Source organism: Martes martes (genome assembly GCF_963455335.1).
Source record: "Martes martes genome assembly, chromosome: 3".
NCBI classification, from domain to species: domain Eukaryota; kingdom Metazoa; phylum Chordata; class Mammalia; order Carnivora; family Mustelidae; genus Martes; species Martes martes.
This window is the reverse complement of record NC_137890.1, coordinates 194,815,922-194,839,860: the sequence shown is the minus strand read 5'-3', so window position 1 is coordinate 194,839,860 and position 23,939 is coordinate 194,815,922. Positions and strand designations below refer to the sequence as shown.

The 23,939-nt window shown below is 40.4% G+C and overlaps 1 protein-coding gene across 1 annotated transcript in view; it reads left to right on the top strand.

Annotated features, from left to right (window-relative positions):
* GULP1 (GULP PTB domain containing engulfment adaptor 1) overlaps positions 1-23,939 on the top strand; it is a 257,041-nt gene that overhangs the window by 60,471 nt on the left and 172,631 nt on the right. Inside the window, exons 2-3 of the mRNA XM_080798218.1 lie at positions 12,151-12,301; positions 23,685-23,784. The gene's annotated coding sequence lies outside the window, so the exon portion shown is untranslated. The remainder of the gene's footprint in view (positions 1-12,150; positions 12,302-23,684; positions 23,785-23,939) is intronic.

The following is a 23,939-nucleotide window of genomic DNA, read 5'->3' as shown; positions in this document are numbered from 1 at the left end:
GGAAAGAACTCTGCGCTTTGAAGAAATACAAAATATATTTTAGAAAATCCATGTCCTCAGTGAGTTCAAACTTTCCCATCTATTAAAAATACATTATTTTTGTGAAGGCCTGCAAAGTTGGGGAGGGGGTTGGCAGTGGGGAATGGGTGTCTGCCGGAGCATAGAGTTTCAGTTTTATGAGATGAAAGGAGTTCAGGAGATTGGTTGCATGACAGTGTATGTGACTGAACTTAACTACTGAAGTAAGTACTTAAAAATGCTTTAAGATGGTCAATTTTTTTAAGATAGTACATTTTATGTATAATTTTACTACAACAAAAAACTTTAAAAAAGAAAAAAGCACATTTATTTTAGTGTTAAGAAATCTCACTCTGGGGTGCTTGGGTTGCTCAGTGGGTTAATGGTCTGACTCTAGGTTTTGGCTCAGGTCCTGTGAGCTCCACACGGAGTCCTGCTGGGTGCGGAGCCCCCGTTAAGATTCTCTCTACCCTCTCCCTCTCTCCCTCCCTCGCCCCTCACTTGGGCACGCACACTCTCCCTCTAAAGAAATTAATGATAAAAATGTTTTATTTTTATATTATTTACACGGATAAAACATACTGTTTCCTTTTTTCCCCTCTTCTTTTCCTTTCTTCTTCCTCCCTTCTTTCCCTCTCCCTTCCTTTCTTCCTTTGTCAGCATACCCAGTCCAACTCGATTCTGCAGAAGATTCCCTGTGTTTGTTTTGGGCTTGGTTCTCTCAGGATCGTTAGTTAACTGATAAGATTTTTGCTGTCACACAAAGTAAGACTTGGACTTCGGGCAGATGTATTAGGAGAGCGTTAACGTGGCCCCTTACTGTGGCCGGCCAACAGGGCAAATGACTGTATTTCCTAAGGAATTTTTGTTTGCAGGGCTCTTTTTCTTTATGCCATTTTTATCACGTACTTGACAGTTCATTTGCATGTATTTATCTATGTTAAATCAGAAACTAAGTGAAATATCTTTAAGGTCTTTTGACCCATGTTGCTAGTTTTGTGTGTATGTGCTCTTTTTTTTTCTTTTTTTAAAGATTTTATTTATTTATCTGACAAACAGAGATCACAAGAAGGCAGAGAGGCAGGCAGTGAGAGGGGAGTGGAGGGGAAGCAGGCTCCCCGCCTAGCAGAGAGACCTGGGCTGGATCCCAGGACCCTGAGATCATGACCTGAGCCAAAGGCCAAAGGCCAAAGGCTGCGCTCTCAGCTCAGCAGGGAGTCTGCTTCCCCGTCTCTCTCTGCCTGCCTCTCTGCCTACTTGTGATCTCTCTCTCTCTGTCAAATAAATAAAATCTTAAAAAGAAATAAAAGCACAAATATTGGCCATTTCTAGTCAGAAAAAATTAAGTAATCGACACATTAAGAAAATATGTAATCAGTATAGCATCTTAATTGTGTAGTGGGTAACAGCATCAACTGTATTCTTTTAGCTTCTAGATTCTTTTTATTTTGAGAAGAAAACCAAAAATTCCTTTTGATATAAAAAAATGCTAAGATAATTATGAGACAATTATATAGGAGTATTGAAAGGTTTATCAATTACAATTTTCTTCATAGATAAATTTAGTATTTTAAATTGGATTTGGATGACAAAGAAATACATAACATTATCAGATATGTATTTCAAAGTATATGTAAACTGATATGCTACCATCCTGTTCTCACTTCTTTATCTAGTTTTAACATTAATTTATTCCTTTAACAGATAGTATTGAGTTACAGTTTTATATCAGGCACTGTGCCATATATATCTCCATGTTGGAGACAGAACGATGACCTGAGCAGAGAGTCATGGTAACTCATTAGGCTCTAGAGTGATACATGCCATGAAAGAGAAATGAATTGTGCTATGACTGTGTGTTTTACAGTCCTTAAAATGACAGAACACTGCAATAAGTTATTATCTACTAACTCAAAGTACCTATATAACTAAGCCAAACTTTTGGAATGCTTTTTTCTGCTAGTAGATTAATAAATGCATTTCCTTTTGTCATGTTTGCTTCATGCTTCTACAGCCTGCAAAATCAAAAGCCTTTAATTGGATTGGGATCAAATTCATCTCATGGAAGAAGCTGTGTTATTGTAATTTTTTTTTATTTTTTTTTAGTAAAAGTGGTCACTTAGTCGCTATCAGATGTAAGAGCAGGATGAATTAAAAAATGATGTTCAGTTACCATTAACTTTAACTTTCCTGAAGAGAAGAAAGTGACAGACCTGAAAGAGTCAACTGTTCTTTTTTCTGTAATTTTAAAAGGAAACCATCTTGATTTTCCACATGACCTTAACCATACTACGGCTCTTAAAGAAGTGAACTCAATTTGAGATGTTGCTTACACAACAATAAGTTTGAGGAATTGTACAAGGGGATATACCAGACTCATCACAGGGACGAAAAAATCTGTAAGTAAATAGGAAAAAAGTTGGAGGCCAGCGAACCATAGAGGTTTTCACTGTGTACTTTGTGATTGTTCCATATTCCGTGACCAGGTTGCTTTAAAAACATCGTAAATATGCAGACTTGTTGACATTTTGTAATGAGAATGTGAACTCCTCGATGTTGGAGAACGTTGTCTCCCCATTGGCAGTGAGCTCTGCTCCCTCTTGATCTGCAATTCTCTTTGACTGACATCCTGTGGTTCGTGCCTCACTGGTGCCCTTTGATGATTTTACCCAGTTCATTCGCAGGTTCTCTGCTTAGGATCTTATAAACAGTGTGACTCATGAGTAGAAAGAATGTATCCTGGCCAGGATTCTCTGAACCGAGAATAATTTTCAAGCAGAAAGGTCTTCAATCACAGCCTAAAAAGCCCATGTCTACTTAGCATAGCTTTTAAAGAATCTTGATTGAGCATCGTAGACAACTGCATGCCTTCCTTGAGCACTGATTTTCAAGCAGTGACAATTTCCACTACTAGCTGAAACTGCTAGAGGCATTCCAAGGCTTTTATCGCTTTCTTCTGGCGCCAAATCTTGCATGTCTCAGGTAGTGGGAAGCCCTTTGGCAATAAGAGCTGCTTCTACCTCTGAAGCTTTATTCTGATTTCTTAAGAGCAAGACTGGTTTAATTATTAATGTCGACTAAGTCAGTGGTGAGCCTTTTGTTGTTTGGTCAGGTCAGGGTGTGTGTAGCATTTGATCCCAGAGCCCTTGACGGTGCTCTTATCTGTCGGATGCTGGAGGAGGAGATGAAAGCAACCGTTCGGCGGCTGCTTGGGGCAGGACAGGAAGTCACGGCTACGGACTTGAATGCAGGGCAATGAACCACCAGCCACCTTCTAGAGATTTTATTGTGGAAGCTGATATTTCACTTTACTATCTGATTATAAAAGCTGAAAGGTAAGTAGCTAAAGTAACAGTTGGGGTTTAATATATCACAGTAGTTTAATTCACCGTACGACTGAAGACTGTTACCCTTCAACACAGTCTAGAATATCGCTCCTCTGCTGTGGTGACATAAACCTGAACACTTAAGTATTTTCCCCCTGAAATTAGCAGTTGAAAGAGTTTCAAGTGTCACTGCACTGTGAAATATTAAGCGGATGACATTTACAGATACCGTGACCGTTAGTACGAATGGCTGAACACTGTACGCAACAACTCCGAGTGTGTTGTGCTCCGTAAGTGTATCTGACAGGAAGTAGGTGTCTTCATCTGTGTGAATCATTCACTCATCTATTTGCCTGTCATGTCCCAGGCATCTTTCTGTCTAGTTGTTTTCAAGAGACTGAGCCTGTGCCTGATCTCAGGCCATTTAAATGAGAAATGCAGGATACCCAGGCATTTGTACATTTTCAAAGCTCTTAGGGTGTTTCTAATAGACAACTAGGTTTGAAAACCATGTTTTTTAGTAGTAAGGAAAAAAATAAGGCCTCATTTCTTATTTTATTGATGGAAACAAGCGATAAAAACTAATGAAAATTTAAGCTACCGAGAAATGCTAGAAAGGAAAATAAAACAGGGTAGGGAAGAAGGCATGGCAGTGCAGAATTATTATAAAACAGTAACCAAGGAATGAATACCTCTTAGATGTGGTGACAGCTGAGTAGAAGGTTAAAGGATGGAAAGGTGCATGAGCCATGTGCAGGTGTAGGAAAGAGGCTCAGGTAAAGACCCTAAGAAAGGAGTGTAATGGGTTGTTTGAAGCAGAGCAAGATGACTTAGGTGGAAGGAGGAGGAGGAGGAGATAGATGAGAGAGATGGAGAGAGAGGGAGAGAAAGCATGGCCGGCTCAGGTAGGGCCTGTGAGTCTGTGAGCAGAAGCTGTCAAATGATTTGATCTTATCTATATTTTGAGAAGATCATCATGACTTTATCATTAATATCATTACAGAGAAAACGTGGAGGATATTCTTGGGCATTACACATTTGTTTTTGTTTTTTTTTAAAGATTTTATGTATTTATTTGACAGACAGAGATCCCAAGTAGGCAGAGAGAGAGAGAGAGAGAGAGGAGGAGGAAGCAGGCTCCCGGCTAAGCAGAGAGCCCGATGTGGGGCTCGATCCCAGGACCCCGGGATCATGACCTGAGCCGAAGGCAGAGGCTTTAACCCACTGAGCCACCCAGGCGCCCCGGGCATTACACATTTGATATTTGTTATGATTGTCAGACATTCACACCTAAAGCAAATCAATGTGATTCTTTTTTGCAGATTAATTGTATGAGAAGAAAAACTTATTGGGGCAAATTGATGCTAATCCATGCAGCTTTTAATGACTTGGTTTTAGAAAGCAACTTGGTGCTTATCGTGCCTTTGATGTATGTATATGGTGATAATTATCCTCTTCTAATGGGGAGGAGCCACATTTCTTTTAGGAAAATGTACATGTCATTTATGTTCAATAAATTTTTTTCTTAATTCAAAGGGACTTTGAACAAAACCTAGTTCCCATCATGATTGCCTGCCTTTCCGAATTTAATTCTGTTTCCTTCTTAATGACAAAATGTTCAATATGAATACTGACATATACAGTCAGCTCAATTAAAAAAAATAAAAATTATTTCATAGCTTCTTTATGAACCTTATTTTATAAGCTCACGCCTAGTTGTCAGATCCTTCTGCATTTTAGCTAACAATTTAGTTGTAATAATTGACTCATTTTCTGGAAATAAAATTGTTAATCATGGAGCCATCTCTATCTCTTCATTTTTTGAGCGTATTATGAATAAAACTGTGGAGATAGCTCATGGGAAAGTGTTTTCTTGATGAAATGAAATGAAGAATCGTGATATACTTTGGGAGCTTCAAAATACATAATAATATATTTAAAACACAAGAAAATACCAGAGTAAAAACATTGTTTAAATCTGTTTATCTAAATGTTTTCCAAACATATTTGAGTATAGAATCCTTGTGTGTGTGTGTGTGTGTGTGTGTGTGTATGTAAAACTTCGTATTTCGTAGAATAGTGTTTCTCAGAATTCATTTTGAGAATCATGGTTCCCGCATATATAGCTGATTTTTATTTTTGCCAATGTTATTATTGATGTTGCTCTACTTATCCGCACATGTTTATAAGTAAAGCAGAACAGTGGAAGACTTAACGATTCTTTCTGACACTGAACAAATATGAAGTTTATTCCCGTATTAGTGCCTGCAGGACTTACAAATAAACCTGTTAATCGTTTGTTGCTTGTTCTTGTAGAGTCTTAAATTTAATTCATCGATGACTTCAGGCTCTTCACAAGAAGAGTAACTTAAGGCCTTCTCGCCATGTGTCAAGATAGTAAATGGTTGTGCTTCTTTCATAAGCCCCTGAACATTAGGGAGCATGGACCTTTTTGTCTGTTTCTTCCTCTCTTTTCTGATTTAGAAGGCCTGTAGGTAATACTGGCCAAGAGAGTATGATCATTGTTTGCACAGTGGCTTTTCCCGCCAAATATATGAAACTTGAAGCCTGTGGAGAACTACCACCAGTTACTTCTATCCAGTTAAAGGGAATAGAATTCAGAAAAGGAAACCAAAACTTGGTAGGAGGAGGGTTCTAATAATAATAATAATAATAATAATAAAAAAAACATGGCCTGTAAAGACAGGTGATGAACTAGCTGTCTTAAGTTATCGGAAAGCCCTTTCCTCTCTTAATTTCCCAGGAGCTATGGAAGCATTACATTTTTTCTATTCATATAATTGCCTGCTTTTCTCCCCTAGAAAACATCGTTTTTGTCCGTTTTGTTGTAAGAATTCAGAATTATAAAACATTTAATTGTACGTTCCAATGTCCGTCATTATACCTTTGAACAATGATAGTATGTCCCTGTGTGTGACAGTTCTAGTCAAAGAAGATGCGCAGTGACCCGTGGATTTGTGGGTGCTGTGCAGTCATCTGTGCTCGCTTGGGGCGTTGAGTCCAGTGGACTGGAACTATCAAAAGCAATGGATGCCCATCAGGAAACGGTTGACCTAGAGTTGAGTTTAGGGTGTCTCAGGGACTGGATTATGGAGGACTATAAAACTTATGCTGAGAGTTTCAAGGAAGCGTTTACAGATGGTTAACAGGTGGGTGGCAGAATCAAGACTAGCATTCCCAAACTACGGCTCCAGAAGGTAGAGCCAGGAGGAGGAGAGGCAGAGGCAGTGTAAGGAAGGACAGTCAGTTTGCTTGTCAAGGCCAAGTTACTAGTGTCTGGCAGTGGGATGGAGAAGAGGCAATGGATTCTAGAGGTCTTTTGAAAAAGGGAAATGCCCAAGATGTGGTGACAGTGTAGAGTCGAGGAAGGGAAGAAGGGTGATGTAAGTCGAAGACTGGTCAGCATTTTCCTAGGTGAGAAATTGGGTAGCAGAGTAGCTTTGGCGGTCGTGAAGATGAGGGCTTGCTTCCTCAGACATGCCTGATTTGTGACACTTCCGGGTGCTGACCAGTGGCATTGTGAAATGCCACTGTGCTTGTCATACTTCATATGCATGTGTTCTGTTGAATTTTAAACATATCAAGTCTAACATTGCAGTTTTTACTAAAAATCTTTTTAGTAGATTTTACTAAAATCTTCAGTTTACATAGTGGGCTTGGTGTATGCTGTTGTTGCTTTATCCTCGGTCTCTAGAACTAGCCGACCGCCCTCTGCGTTGCTCAGGAGCATCATTTACTACAGTTAAAAAGTAAACCCTTGTTTCCTATGCAGTCGTCCTGCTCACAGCGCTCAAGTAATAGGAAACCCTTTTGCAATTCAGTGCTTGCAAGTCCCGGGGAGAGCCTTGTTGGCTTTCTATGTGGGGGTTCAGCGTTCTTTTGCATGGAGGGAACCGTGGTTACGCTGAGAACACTGGGTTTTTTCGGCACCCACTGAAAAGAGCCCCCTGAGACCACTTCCTGGTCCCCGGGATTACCTGGGTTACTTACTAAGACAGAAATATCTATGGAGAGAATTCACGGTAGACACTAAAGATTTTACATTCCAAACATCACGTTCGGAGTACTGGGTTCATCCTACGATGCCTCCAGCATTGCATTTGTGTTCTGATGAAGCCCAGCTAATCGGAATTTCTATCCCCAGGAAGTATAAAATGAGATCACATGTTTTTATTTGTTGTACTAACAAATGGACAATGATTTTACCTTTATGTGTAATTATACATTTTAGTTTATGTGTGCAGGTAAATAGAACACAGATTCCTCGAAGGTAGAGAATCTGTCTTGCTCATCGTTCTGTCAGTACTGTCCGGACAGATCCCCAGGACGCAATCCATACTGGTTGCCTGAGTGGACTGTGGTTCCTGGAACAGTATTTCCAGTTTTTCTGTTAGCATTTGTCCGTGTCTGTGCGGATGGGCTATGACGGATGGAGGAGACGGCAGGTGCGGGGAAGTTGCCTTAGCTGTAGGTCACACAGTTGAGCTGCACTGGGTGGACAGACGCGTCGTGCCCCAGGTTCCTTTCGACTCCCTCCAGGCAAATCTGAGGACACATAGTAGCTCCAGGATTCAGGATGGATCGACGGGGAGCTTTAGCCTGTGCCTAGCCACGGAGAAGCAGATGGCGTTTAATATGTAGACCCTGGGGCTTTCGCAGGTGCCCTTTCGCAGTCAGGCCCACCCGTGCCAGCGAGTGGGATTTCTTTGTCAAGTTTCAGCTATGGAGGGAAGTGACACAAAAGTACGGTGTTATCCTGGAAACTCGGAAACGGGTGCCAAGACAGTAACGGGTCCGCGCTGAAGCTCCCAGGAGGGAGGCACAATTAGAAACGCGGGCGTCTACATCCTTCTCCCAGAATAGTGGCTTGAGGTGGGAGGAGGCCAGTCGGAAGAGTGACCTAGATAGCTGCGTGCACAGTGGAAAAGCCTGGGCGGTTCGGCCGTGGGGCGGGTGGGGATCCAGCCTGAAGCCCGGGACCGAGGATGCGGTGGTGGCCCGCGGGCGCACCCGTAGCCTCCTCGCCCTTTCTCCTCAGTGGAGCCTTGGCCTGCCGTCCTCCCTATAGCCTGTCCTTTCCTCTTCTCTCTTTCAAGCTTCTCTTTCCCGGTTCCTCACTCTTCTTCCTCCCAGCCGTGGGGTGTGGTTTTGTAAGTGCGGCGGAAATTCTGTACCTAGTATTTCCTAGTACGGGAAGATGAATTCTGATGGGTAACTGCGCATCAGCTCGGAAAAGGTGGCTGGGCTTTCTTGGCGTTGAGGGATCCATAAAATGGAAAAGTGTATTTTTTCTGCTCTATTGATTGAGTCTACGAATATATTTAACTTAGGCTCAAGTTACAAAAAAAATTCCACAAAATGTTTTAATAAGCACAATAAAGAAAATACAGAAGCTGTAGATAAATTGTGTGTGCTTTATTGTTCTTGTGAAGAAAGAGAAAACTCATAGCACAGGTTTGTTTTTGCTTTGGAATTAGCTGGAGGGGAACAGGTATCTCCAAATGGAGAGCATTTTTGGAGAGTACACTTTTTCCAATGACTTGAGATGCCTAACAAATTTGTGTGGCCTTTCTTTCCTTTTCACTGGGTTAGTCTGATTCTTCAAGAGGGTATTAAAGAGAGTAAAAAAATATTATTTTCACAGTGTTGTATGCGATGTTTTGTTCCTTTGCAGTTTTAAAACTGGTACCGTAGGTGGCTGTTGAGACAGGACAGAAGAGGCGATGTTAGGTTCCTTTGACACAGGCGGGAAGACTCACTTTTGAGTTGTATCTCAGTAAGTTTGCGGCATGAAGACCGGAATCCCAGCCACTCCTCTAGCCTTTCAGGGAACCCGGGGAGAAAGGACGGCGATTCAGAAAGGGGATGTCAGCGGTGCAGCTGGGAGCTGATGCCCTCCCTGTCCCCTGCTGGATGGAGTTGACTCTCGGCCGTTGGGGTGAGGTCGCTCCCTTCTGTCTTTGCTTCGTCTGCTACCAGTGCTCTCTCTGTCCCACGTAATATCTCTTCTTCTGACTCAGTGTCTGGTCACCCGGCATCCTTATTCCTGACTTCTCCTGTCTGGGGACATCTGTGAAGCACCGTCTCCCAGTCTCGCTAGCTCGGTTGTCTTCCCCGCCAGGGTTTGGAGCGCAGAGCGGGTTCCCGGTGGGGACGAGCCCCGGCTGCTTCCTCCAGTGGAGTCTTGGCCCCGGGTCCCCGCCCAGCCCAGGGCGCTCCGAGGGAAAGCGTTATGCCGAGCACCTTGACGGGTTATTCCTGCAGCGGGAGGACGGGGCAGGCGCCCCGCGGATGGGGTCTGTAGGCGCGGCGGGCGCTGGGGAGCCGGGGATGGCAGCTGGAGGACGGCCCGGGAGTGTGGCGCCGCGGCCCCCGCTGCTCCTCCCGGCCTCCTGGGCCTTCCCTCTTTCGGCCTCCGGAAGACGATGAGCGAGTGAGAAATGACTGCTCCTCGCTCAGTCTCCGGGTTGTCGTTGCGCATTCATTCGTCACCTCCCTCGGTGGCTTTACAGATTTCCCTTCCAGCTTAATTTTCATTTATTACTTTGTGGGTTGTTTTCGTCTCTAGGCGGGACTTGAGGGTACGTAAGTAACTTGTGCGGGGACTTCAGCTGACTTGGTCATGGTGACATCTGTACGTGTGTGAGCCTCTTTCAGTTTTAGAAAGTGTGAGGATGGCATCTCAGAGCGTTGCTGCTGTCTTGAATGTGTCCCTTCTCCATGAAGTCCCTGAGCAGGGACTCTCAGACTATGTAGGTGACGCTGGCAAGAAGCAGAGTTAGAGATTTTGAAAAGTGAGACATGTTGCTTTTAAATGTGTGTGCCGCTCCCATTTACTCTGTGTGTGTGTGTGTTTTGTTGTTGTTTTGGTTTGTTTGATTTTTGGCAAGGTGATCTTGATGACCTATTAAGAGTTCTCTCTCCTATAGTGCACCTTTGCCTCTCCCCCACCAGCTCCTTCCCAGATCTCTCTTGAGCATTTACTATGTGCCGGCACGAGAGAGTGATGCGGTTTTTATGTAATTCAGAGAGACGGCGCGCCTGTGATTGCTCTACTTACAAATCAGCGGGCAAGATGGGAGCGGCTTGAACAGAATGGTTGCCGTGATGAGGCAGCAATTTTCATTGGCGCACGAGCACCTGATATGTTTTTCAGGCTTCCCACTGTGTCTGTTTTCTTCTGTAGTAGGTTTTCCTGGCAGGTACTAATAGAAAAAAAATAAACTTCATTATTTCATTTGGCAATAAATTCATAGCGTAGGATGGTTTTCTCACATGAGCTTGCTTTAGCTATAATAGGTGAAGAATTTTCTTGAACCGTATTATCAATAGTCATAGTTTGAAAAAAAAAGAAAGTGAGGTAAGATGACAAACAGTACAGAGGATTTTAGCACACAAACCAGAGGGCTGTCCTCCAGTTGTGAAAAGGACACGAAGAGTCGGGACTTCTGGGTTGTGGTCTTGGCTCTGGTGCTTGTAACTCATCAAGTATCGATTTTCTTTCTCAGTAAAAGACGGACCCTTCGTAGAAGACAGGGTTGTTTTGAAAATGAGATGTTATTATAACAGTGAAAACGTTCTGGAAAGTTAAATTTGCACATTCATCACCGTCAGCACTGAACTAGTTTGAATAGATTGTTCAGACATTAAGAATTAAGTTAGATGCAAATGCATGACCTCTGTTTTAGCATTTATGACAGCAAGGTCTAGTTCGTATGCGTGCCTGACTCCTCTGCGAGATGAGAAGCTTTGTGATTTCGTCGTGTCCCCAGTGTACGGCGCTGGGCAGGTGTTCAGGAAGGTTCCCTGGGTGAGTAAAACTGGCAGGCATGAGGAAGGAGTAGATTCAGGTTGTCACCGGTTCTTACAAACCAGCGCACCAGGTTTCGGTTACATTTTGGAGAGGGGGTCATTGTTTCCCTCTGCCTTAGTCTGTGACGTGGGAAGGCTTTTTGTTCCTTTCATTTTGCTTTTTTTGCTCTAACCACTTACAGCAAAGATGTGCTCTTGGTAGTACGATCTTAAGCAACTGAGCGAAATGAAGTTTTCATTGTCTGAAAGAATGCACTGTCCTGAGTGGATTTTAAGTGTTTTCGTGCCTAGCGAAGAGAGAAAAGCTGGTCTGCCTCGCGTTGCCTAGTCGGGGGTTTTCCAGAGGAGGGACCTGCTGTGGCTAACAGTCGTACTTTCTACCTCAAAATAGATCTAGAGCGTTTGGTCATTGACTTCTTGTAACTACTGAGAGCGTGGAAATCAGGTGTGCTTGGTGTGCGCAGGACCTTCTTTCCTCCGCGGCTCAGTACTGGATTTCTCCCAGGACCTCCTCGCAGAGACTTTCCGGGCAAGTGCGGGCTCTGACATCGCTTGTTGGGAAAGGGGACTCCGCTCGCAGTTTGTTTTCTCAGCACAGGTTGCAACTTCTCCTGGAATGTGTCCTTCTCGCTAGTAACAAGACCTCGTATTTGCACAGTACTTTACACTCCTGAAAGCGCTTTTATGGATAGGCGGCTCCTTTGAACCTAAGCCCCAGGAGAGGAAGCACAGGTGTTATTAGCATCCTGGGGCGAGTGCTCTGTAGTGGACTTTGACCTAACTCACATGCAGAATATTTGTGCAATGAAATTAGACTTGACCCAATTATGATGACATTTCCACACTTTTTACTTTTTTTTGATAAATCTGTGAACAAAGAAAAGGCCTGCTCTGTGTTAAACTGTATCATTGAGTTCTGGAACTTGGGGAGATTAGGTTCAAATGAGATGATTGTAATCTTCTTTGCTCACAGATAGGAAACTATCTTCATTTATCACAAAGTGATTGAAGAATAACTGAAAAACTAGCGATCTCGTTGATGTTTGGTGAGGATAGAAATCACCCCTCCTGATGAAGAAAATGTGTAACAGAGGAGGCTGGAGAGAAAGAACTTCGTAGCTTGGGTAAATATGCGTGTTCATTATAAGTATTTTCTATATTCATTTATAGCTTAGACTCTATCCAGTGGGGTTGGGGAAGGAGTGATTCAAACATACGGTTATAATCTAAGACCTCTTTCTTCAGTGACGGTAGTTCATTGAGTTCTGTTTGGGATGGGGCTAACGGGGAGAAGAGAATTCTGGGGAAGGATCAGGTACCCTGGAGAACAAGACTTATTTAGATATCATATTACATTTGAACCTACTTCAGAAAAAAGGAAAATGGTTATTATTATTTTTTTAAACAGGGGAACAGTGAAGAAAAGCAAAGCTAAACTTTTCTTTCTTTATAGCTGACATTTATTTGGGGAGAACTTCTTGGGGTCTTAATGATATTTTGTGCACTGAGTCTTTAAAAATAGTGAAATCGTACACCCAGTTATCTGATATAGTCTTATTAAGTCTCTTACAAAATAAAGTTGGATTTATTTTTCCGGCTTAGTAAACACTGATAGTTCAAGTCTTTATTTTTGATAGGCCATTGGGGTACTACATAGTAGATACCAAACCCTTATCAGATAGGGAAGAGCTACGAAAGGTTCAAGTGTCAACATCAGTAACTGCCCGGGAACTTCTATGACCGGTTGGTAAGGCACAGTGTTCACTTAGGTGTTGTCTTTGTGAGAAGCTCCAAAGAAAACAAAAGTAGAATCGAGTAGGAATAATTCTGTTCAGCTGCCAATCAGGTCTTTATTTGCTTTTATACAAAAGATAACATTAATTCATCAGGAATGAAGAGATATTATTCATCTTGTGTAATTTTTTTAATTAATAAAATGATGCACATCTCCTGTTGCATATCGGATTTATAAAGGTGTTCATATCCGTCCTGACTTTGTTTACCAGTTGTATAAATCAGTCACATTTATGCTGTCTTCAATAGAGTATGTGATTAATGCAATGCTCCAGTCTAGAGTTCATGAAAGCCTATATTGTATCTTTTTTTTTTTTTAAAGGTTTTTATATATTTATTTGAGAGAAAGAGAGAAGCAAGTAAGCACAAGCGGGGGAAGGGCAGGGGGAGAAGCAGAAACAGGCTCTGCGCTGAACAGGGAGCCCCATGTGGGGCTCGATCCCAGGACCCTGGGATCATGACCTGAACTGAAGGCAGATGCTTAACCGACTGAGACCCCTAGGCGCCCCCTATATTATATCATTTCTTAAGAAAACACAAACGTTTTCAAAAACAAAAAGAAAAGGAAACTTTTTTTTTTCTTTTTTTTTTAAAGATTTTATTTATTTATTTGACAGACAGAGATCACAAGCAGGCAGAGAGGCAGGCAGAGAGAGAGGAGGAAGCAGGCTCCCCGCCGAGCAGAGAGCCTGATTCAGGACTCGATCCCAGGACCCCAGGATCATGACCCGAGCCGAAAGCAGAGGCTTTAACCCACTGAGCCACCCAGGTTCCCAAAAAGGAAACATTTTTAAACTATGTAAGTTCTGCCCTCCTAATTCTTTTTTTTTTTAGATATTTATGGGGCGCCTGGGTGGCTCAGTTGATTAGGCATCTGCCTTTGGCTCAGGTCATGATCCCAAGGTCGTTGGATCCAGCCCTGCATTGCTCTCTGCCCACTGCTCCCTCTGCCTCTGTCCCTCCTCTCTCTCACTATCTCTGTCTCTTTCTCTCAGATAAATAAATAAATAAATAGAATCTTAAAACAAATAAAAAACTAAAAAGCTAAGAAAATATTTATTTATTTATTTGAGAGGGAAGGGGCAAAGGGGCAGGGGAAGAGGGAGAGAGACTTTTAAGCAGAGTCTGCTGAACACAGAACCCCGGGCGGGGTTTGATCTGAGGACCCCGAGACTGCAGTCCCAGCTGAAATCAAGACTTGGAAGCCTAACGGACTGAGCCACGCAGGTGCCCCTCTCCCATCTTAATTTTTAAAAGGCTGCTGAAGACTTGTGTGACCTACCATGTCCTTTTCTTCAGATGTCTTTAGAATACCAAAAAAGTAGCTGAATAACAGTTTTGTAGAAAATTTTATTTTTTTTCAATATATCTTTCAATTATTTGGCTCATTTTATATTGTTAGCTCAATTTGGAGAAAGTAAAATGAAAATTCAATTAATTATGTATTATACATTAGTAAATAGCATATATTCCAGAGTGATCATTTGCTTGAACTTGACAGAAAACCAATTAAAATTCAGTTAAAAAATACACGTTGGTTATTATAATTTAAAGTTCTAGATGATGCTTCAGGCAAGGCTGAATCCAGGCCTGAGGACAAAATGACCGTCAGTCTTTCAGTCCTCAGTTTAATCAACTCATATGAAAGGGATGGTTTCTTTATAAATAGTTTTAGAAAATGGTGCTGATTTAATTTTCCTTACTTTAACATCGTGCACATTTCCAAATTCCTGAAAAATAACGAAGGGCTAGGGTCCTCGTACTCTTATTGGCCAGTGTTGGAACTAGTACCAGAGCCCCCCTCAGTCAAACATAACATGCCAGGAAGAAGGGAAGAAGTACAGGTCTGCAAAGAAAATCCAGGGGCAGTTATGAGAATGTGGTTTTTGGTTTTGTTTTGTGTTGTTTTGTTTTTTTGCTTACTTATTTTTTTTTTTTCCCCATGGGGGTGTGGTAGCAGGAAAGGCCAATGTATGTATATACTAAATTAAATGAGGAGTGAAATGTATGCTGTTAGGTGAAAAAACCATTGAGCAAAAGAACAGCCGGTTAAAATGGTGCACTAATATTTCATAGCAGATTAACAAGGGATGATGGCAAAGTCTTGATACTGAAAATGTTTGATTACTGAAAAAAGGCCTTGAAACAGAACCATACTTGTGATGATAGTGTCTCAAAAGGCTGTTTCTTCATCCATAAGATGGTAACTGTTTGGTTAATAGTGGATGTGTGTACATACTTTTCATGTGCTGAATTACATTGATACACAAGGTTTTCTAGGTTTTATTGAGCAGTGTTTGTATAATTTAATTTTATCCAATTATGGTGTTACTGCAATTATTTTAGAATAGAAACAAAGAAGAATAAAACTCTCCTCCCCACCCCCACCTTTACTGTGGGAAATTGGAACACGGAATTGCAACTCACTGAAATTTGCCTTTAAATACATTACATACTTCGTAGACATTAACATGAGGAAAATTAAACTCCACAGGACTGGAAAAATTAAAGTAAAGAATTTTTATGTAACCCACGTTTATGAATGTTTTCTGCCCCAATTTTTTATTAAGGAATCAACCATAGTTTCTTGATTTCCATCATTTGAGCAGTCTCTGTTGTGTGGCTGTTTACAAAAATGCTTCCTAAGAGCCTTTATTGAGTAGGTGCTCCTTTCCCCAAACACTAAATATATTTATAATGTTTTACAACTTTTTTAATAATAAAGTTTTTTTTTTAAATTAAGGGTGGCTTTTAGCATAGGTATTTTGTAATTTTTTTTGTTTGTTTGTTTCCTGAATAGTAACTCATGATTTTGTTTTCTGAGATAAAGGAAGGAAGGAAAGAAGAGCGTAGAGAAAGTAAGAAGGAGGACAGGAGGGACAAAGGAAGGAAGGATAGAAGGAAGGAGCTCAAAGTACTGAGAATATTTGAACAAAATTCCGTTTTTAAAGAACGTGGTGTTGAAATCTGTATTTTCAGTGTTTTAGAAATAATCCTAGCATATTAGAACTAAATAAGACGATTAATCAAAAAATTAAAACTAATTAAATTTATAAAATATATTAGATATAACCATTAAATGAAATTCTTTGACACCTTTGATAGTGATTTAGCTGCTTGAATGCCTTTATATCAGCTCATAGCTAAGATCTTAAAGTAAGGACTAGCAGCTTATGTTGTCTTGTAGACATTAAGGGAAACTGAAAACCGACCTTTCCTTACCTAATGACGGGTTTGAATGGTGAGGGTGGTGACCTGGAAGAAGAGCAATGAAGGCAGAGAGAATAAAAGGTTCAAAGGCCCTGAGGCATATATTTGTACCAAAATCTCCAAAAAGCTCATTAAAATATAAAAACAGTACGCCAAAAGGAAAATAAAAATTATAAAATATTTAATAAATCTAACACATAAAAGCTGTGCTTTACTTGTAGTTAAAGAAGTACACACTTTAGAAAAAGACACATTTTTGAACAATCAAATTGTCAAAAGATTAAGAAAAAAAATCATTGCTGGTAAGGGTTGTTGCAGTTAGCATTATCTCCTGCTGTTGATGGAAGCCTTTTTTGGTAGAACTTTCTAGAAAACACGTTGGTGATGTGTATGAAAATGGCTGAAAGATCAAATACTTTGGAACTAGTAATTTCACTCCCAGGAGAGCACGGTAAAGCAGTCATTTGAGATGAACACAAACATCCGTGTGCCGAGATGCGCTGCAGTTTCTCCGTAATGCGGAAAGGGGACGATAGTGGAAGCAGTAAAGCGATGTGAGTTACTAAGTTGTGTTTTTATGTGCCAGGCACAGGGATGACTGCTATGGATGGAATATCTCATATATTTCTCTCTAAATTCTTATGATGTATAGTGTTCATTTGTTAATTTCCCTGCCACTGTGTTTATGATGGGCTGGTCTTCTGTGGCGGAAGCCCCTTTACCATGTGCAGCAGCCGTGTGATTGAGGAGAACCTACTGTATCTGCATGTCCAGGAGGGTGCCCTCGTTGGCTGAGGCAAATCAGTGCCTCTGTGTTCCCAGTGTCACCTTCCTGGCTCAAACGGAGTGAATCTCAGACTTTTGATGATGGATTGCGGGAGAATATCTTGCTCTCCTGTTGCTCTCTTAGTCTTCTTTCTTCCTCATTTCTCCAAACATCGCTAAGATTTCCATCCCTTTTCCTAGTCAAATTTATTTTAATCTTCGAATTCCTACTGCATTAAAAAAGTTTCTCTACCCTAGTATGATTTTCACTCTGTCCTATGTCATTAACCCATCTTGAATTTTTTTTTTAAGATTTTATTTATTTATTTGAGAGAGAGAGAGAGAGAGAGAGAGAAAGAGCGCAAGCAGAGGGAGCACCAGGCACAGGGAGAGCAAGAAGCAGACTCCCTGCTGACCAGGGAGCCCCACGTGGGACTCGATCCCAGGACCTGAGCCAAAAGCAGACGCCTAATGACTGAGCCACCCAGGCATCCCCCATCATGAATTTTTAACCTATGGCCTGTTGTCAGGGTTTTGGATCCATCTCATTGCCTTGGCTGTGTTTCTTCCTTAAATGGTTCTTAATATTTGAGAAACCAAAGTTGGTGAAGAGTTAATGGTTAAAAAAGAACAAAGGTTCTACCTTAACCCAGTCAGGCCGAAAAATATAATAACCAAAAGTTTCACAGAAAGTGACTTGTGTTTTCCACCGATTTCACCAGAAAGGGTGAATGACTTGATAATTGTTCTCCTACTTCTTCTAATTAGGAAAATTTCCTGCTGGTGACAGCTTCAAAGCACCTCTAAAAGTTTCGTGTCAAATGCAGAGGAAAGAACTAGGTTGAATTTGTTTTTAAATTGGCGAATTTAAAATTGTTATTAATTCTGAAATAGTTTGTCATGTGTCATCCTCTGTCACTTTTTCTTTCCATAATGAGAGCCGAGGAAAGGGAACTTAAAATGCACATGGAATGACAACAGATGATATGAATTCTTGGTCCAGACTGACATCTCTGAGGATAGGAAAGCCCTGTCTTGGTCTTGCTCTGTTCTTACATAAATTAAATCCCAAGCACCATTCCAGCTTTACATCTTACAAATAATGAAGGCCCAGAGTCTATATTTCTGTTTTACCACTTAACAAATAGACATAGATTTCTAAGGAGTGGTTTCCTTACCTCAGCTTCTCTCTTCCATGGTCTCCTGAGAGCCGCATTTGCCCTATGATCTTCCTAAAATACATGCTTTATTGCACCCCTTCCCTGTTTTATCGTACTCCCATCATCTTTTTTTTTTTATTTTTATTTTTATTTTTTATTTTTTTAAAAAAAATTTTTTTTTTTTTTTATTTGACAGAGAGAGGGATCACAAGTAGACAGAGAGGCAGGCAGAGAGAGAGAGGAGGAAGCAGGCTCCCTGCTGAGCAGAGAGCCCGATGCGGGGCTCGATCCCAGGACCCTGAGATCATGACCTGAGCCGAAGGCAGAGGCTTAACCCACTGAGCCACCCAGGCGCCCCTCCCATCATCTTTAGGGTAAAAATCCAAATTTTACAGTATGGTGTTCAAGAGCCTTTCTGATAATGGCCTTATCTTAGTGTTCAAATCTCTTATAAAACAATTCTGTAAGCATTCTCGTTTCACATCGTGTCTGCCGAACTGCTTGCCTGTCCTCGAGGGTGGCACGTTGTTTCTCACTCATGTGTCTTCGCTGTCGCTGTTCCCTCTGCCAACGGTGGCCTTTCCCAGTTTCTTCACTGGATGACTTCTAAACCGAAGGTTCACAGGTTCCATCCTTTTTAGTAGGACTTTCCTAAACATTGTCTATGTTTCTTTAGCACTCAACCTTGCCCTTGACATAGTCCTTATCAACTGACAAATGCAAAGGAGGGCTTGGACTTGTTTTCTTCTCCCTGATGACCGATGCAGTTGGGTGTTCGGTACGTGCTCAATGGATATTTGTCCGATGAACTGAATTAATTTTCCAGCTTCACATTCCTTAGAGCGTGGGGTGTAGTTATGACTGTAGGTGTGCCGCCGCCTCAGTGAGAAGACGAACACGGACAGGAAGTGACTGCCCCAAGCCACCATGACAGTTTATACCCTTTTTGGGCATTAGAGTGAAAATCTTTGACAAGACATCATTAGGAAGGGATTCTAAGGCATTTGAACTAGGATGCTAATGCATATGAAGTCGTTTGGACTTTGTCCAGAGGGTGATGCGACCAGCTTACTTGTTAGACTGCTCATGGCTGACTGCTGATGTGTTGGTGAGGATGTAACTGGGAGAAGAAACAAAATGGCGTCTTTTGTATTAAGTAGAATTGAATTTATTCTGATTTAACTTTATGATGATGGGCAAAGGAAATGAAGGATTATGATAATGCCAGGTTTCTGCTTGAATAAGTAGAACAGAAATTTTAGTATTAATTAAAATCACAAGACAAGAAAAAAAAAGGAAAAAGAAAATCACAGGCCAAAGATCTGATTTTGTATATTTGAATTTAGATGCCCATAGAGAATAAAAGATGAGTATCTAGGAAGACTTTTTTTTGCAACATTTTGTATAATAGAGATATTGCTAAATTCTTGGGGCTAGCCACAAAGAGAAAAATAAGTAGCAAAATGATTTTGAGAAAGTTTTAAGATCCTGATAATGCTGGTTTCTGTTTCATTTGATGACAAGTAGAAATATGTCTTAGCCTGACTTGTTTTAATTGGTTTTACTGTGCATGAAGTACTTAAAGGTGCCAGGGTGCACTAACAGATTGAAGCATCTAGTCATATCGCAGTGTTAACAATGTTAGTTTCTTTAGTACTGTTGGGAAAAGTGAAGGTTCTGGTGAAGACATGATTCTTTGCTTAATTTCGTGCACATCTTCACATTTCATGTCAATCTGTAATAAGTGGTGGCAAAATAAGATGAAATTGAGTGTATTAGGGTCATACTCAAATTTTAAGAATCATTCAAATTGGGAACAGGATTTTATATTTAAAAATATGTATTCAAGAAGTTGCTGTGGCTGATATCAAAGAGGTTACTGCCTATGTTTTCCTCGAGGATTCTGATGGATTCCTGTCTCACGTTGAGGTCTTTTATCCATTTCGAGTTTATCTTTGTGTACGGTGTAAGAGAATGGTCAAGTTTCATTCTTCTACATATAGCTGTCCAGTTTTCCCAGCACCATTTATTGAAGAGACTGTCTTTTTTCCACTGGATATTTTTTCCTGTTTTGTCAAAGATTATTTGACCATAGAGTTGAGGGTCCATATCTGGGCTCTCTACTCTGTTCCACTGGTCCATGTGTCTGTTTTTATGCCAGTACCATGCTGTCTTGGTGATCACAGCTTTGTAGTAAAGCTTGAAATCAGGTAACGTGATGCCACCAGTTTTATTTTTGTTTTTCAACATTTCCTTAGCAATTCGGGGTCTCTTCTGATTCCATACAAATTTTAGTATTATTTGCTCCAGCTCTTTGAAAAATACTGATGGAATTTTGATTGGAATGGCATTAAAAGTATAGATTGCTCTGGGCAGTATAGACATTTTAACGATGTTTATTCTTCCGATCCAAGAGCATGGAATGGTCTTCCATCTTTTTGTGTCTTCTTCAATTTCTTTTAGGAGTGTTCTGTAGTTCCTCGAGTACAGATCTTTAACCTCTTTGGTTAGGTTTATTCCGAGGTATCTTATGGTTTTTGGTGCTATAGCAGCAACTTCTTTCAAGATGTGTCTCCAAAGGCGAAGGAAACAAAGGCAAAGATGAACTTCTGGGACTTCATCAAGATAAAAAGCTTCTGCATAGCAAAAGAAACAGTCATCAAAACAAAGAGGCAACCCACGGAATGGGAGAAGATATTTGCAAATGACAGTACAGATAAAAGGTTGATATCCAGGATCTACAAAGAACTCCTCAAACTCAACACACACAAAACAGATAATCATATTAAAAAATGGGCAGAAGATATGAACAGACACTTCTCCAATGAAGACATACAAATGGCTACCAGACACATGAAAAAATGTTCATCATCACTAGCCATCAGGGAGATTCAAATCAAAACCACATTGAGATACCACCTTACACCAGTTAGAATGGCCAAAATTAGCAAGACAGGAAACAACGTGTGTTGGAGAGGATGTGGAGAAAGGAGAACCCTCTTACACTGTTGGTGGGAATGCAAACTGGTGCAGCCACTTTGGAGAACAGTGTGGAGATTCCTCAGGAAATTAAAAATAGATCTTCCCTATGACCCTGCAATTGCACTGCTGGGTATTTACCCCAAAGATACAGATGTAGTGAAAAGAAGGGCCATCTGTACCCCAATGTTTATAGCAGCAATGGCCACGGTCGCCAAACTGTGGAAAGAACCAAGATGCCCTTCAACGGATGAATGGATGAGAAAGATGTGGTCCATATACACTATGGAGTATGATGCCTCCATCAGAAAGGACGAATACCCAACTTTTGTAGCAACATGGACAGGACTGGAAGAGATTATGCTGAGTGAAATAAGTCAAACAGAGAAAGTCAAGTATCATATGGTTTCACTTATTGGTGGAGCATAACAAATAATATAGAGGACAAGGGTAGATGGAGAGGAGAAGGGAGTTGAGGGAAATTGGAAGGGGAGGTGAACCATGAGAGACTATGGACTCTGAAAAACAACCTGAGGGTTTTGAAGGGGCGGGGTGGGAGGGTGGGGGAACCAGGTGGTGGGTATTAGGAGCACTGGGTGTGGTGAAAAAACAATGAATACTGTTACGCTGAAAATAAATAAAAAATTTAAAAAAAATATGTATTCAAAAGAACAACCTATGAACATCTTATTTTTTTGCAAGACTATTTGAAAATGCTCTTCCTGTGCACAAACGTCATCGTATCAGACCTGGAACAACAGCCCCACGTCAGAGTGCAGGTCACTCTCTCGCGGGAAAAAGACGGAGGCACAAGTCCGTTCTTGTTCTTCGGTGTGGGTGTCTCAGCGCTCGTCTTCATGCTGTCACGTCGCATAAAATATTCTCGTCTGAAAACACTTCCTCGTTAAGACTGGATTTCAGTCAATCTCAGATGGGATGTTAAATTGCATTAACCACTTTAAGGAAAATATGTACTTTCCTATAATATTTTGGAATGGGATTTTTTGGAATAGTCCGGTTACTTATGTTATCTTGGGTGATTTCTTTCTTACTTATTTTCATGATACCAATATTTGCACAAAATGGAGAAATCACCATTATGCTAAAAAAGAACTAGTTTTGTGTTCCCTTTTCTCCCTTCTACCCAAGACAAAACTAGTCACTTTGGAAATGATGACACAGTTTCATGGTTACCTTTTAGCTGTGTCATGTTTGAATTCTAAAGCTGGAGGTATGTGGTCATGGAGCCTTTACATTTTGAGGAAAGAGAAAATGAATTTTGTCATGTATATACCCTAAGATTCAGTAAACACTAAGAGAGTACTATGTGATTTAGTAAATAATAGCATCACTGGGTAGATAAACTTTTTTTCACTAAAATTATAAAATACCCACATATGGCCTTAAAATAAACCATGCTTATATTTTAATTCAAATTTTACGGTCCTTGTCTGTTGTTCTCGATGTTATGGATGATCTCTATAAACCCTTTCCTTCAGCATCTTCCAAACAAACTTACTTGAATTATTACTTTGGAGTTTGCCTCTGGGGCCACCCAAATAAGATCCTTTCTTTTCTTTCTCAAGTTTTGTTAGAAAAAGAACAGGAATAGTGTGAGCAAATAGACAAACAGACTTCTAAAGAAAATTGTGGGTGAGAAGGAAAAACGTAGTGTTCAGAGTATTCAGATGGCTTAAATATAAAGAGGCAAAAATAAAATATTTGAAATGTGTCTCTGGTCTATAATTTGAGAAAGTCAAACTCTTGGATTTGGCTTTACCAATGGTATGTATCAAAATTATGGAAGGAAGCAGAACAAAAGAGTGAGATACATTTTTGTATTTTTGCGAAAACAAAACAGAAAAAAAAAACAGCTATTTTGGCAAGAAGAGATACTATACTGTGAACATTTTTGCTACTATTTGAAATTTATATCACAGGTACATTTGAAATGACCAAATTAAGGGAAGGCATAATTTGTGTTGCATCTGGAAAGACTTTTTCCTTTCATCTGTTGGAATAAAAAATGTAAAAATCTTAATCAGCCTCTATGTCTCTTCTCATATAGCGTGAAAATGAATAGAAGGAAAAGTTACCTGAATGCTTCTCCACAGCAGTGGAAGTGGAATGAAAGTTAAAATAGATCAGTGCTTTCTAAAATTCTGTTTCATCTTCTTAATCAGGGACAGAGTATGCGCTTGGTTGGTTTAATTAGCTGATAACTGAGGGAGCTAGCTGGGGCTCGCTGTGCAGCCCGCAGGGGAGAGGAGGGTACTGTCAGCCATCATCACTGTGCTTTCATAGTAACATATCCATGAGTTAAAACACTTAACTTATTATCTAGCAATTTTGGTATTTGACCTTATCTAGCAATCTATTACTCTAGCTTTTCAAAAAAAATTACATGCTTTACCCCTGTTTTGTTTTGTTTTTTATTAAGTAACTTTCTTGAACTTTCACAAAAAACATACTTAGAATTTCAGAGTATGTACCATAGGTTCTGAATTAAAATACATGTAAGTGTAATTATTGGTTACTTCTATTCCATCCAATTTTAATTTTATCTTTAGTTATATGTGATTCCTTCTGATATACATAGGAGAGAAAGTGATTGAAGAACTCAGATGGCAACTATATGATTGAAACTATTCGAAGTCAAGAGTCTGCGTATTCTTTCAACTATATTCAAGCTCGCCTAGGTAAGAATAAGTGGTTGTTTATATACTTACACCATTTTGAAAAAAGATTTGAAACTATAAACAATTTTTTGTACTAAATATTTAAAGAGATGGTTTTATTGCAGAATATGTTAAAATACATAAAAGCAAAAACAAAATAAAATTAAAATCACAAA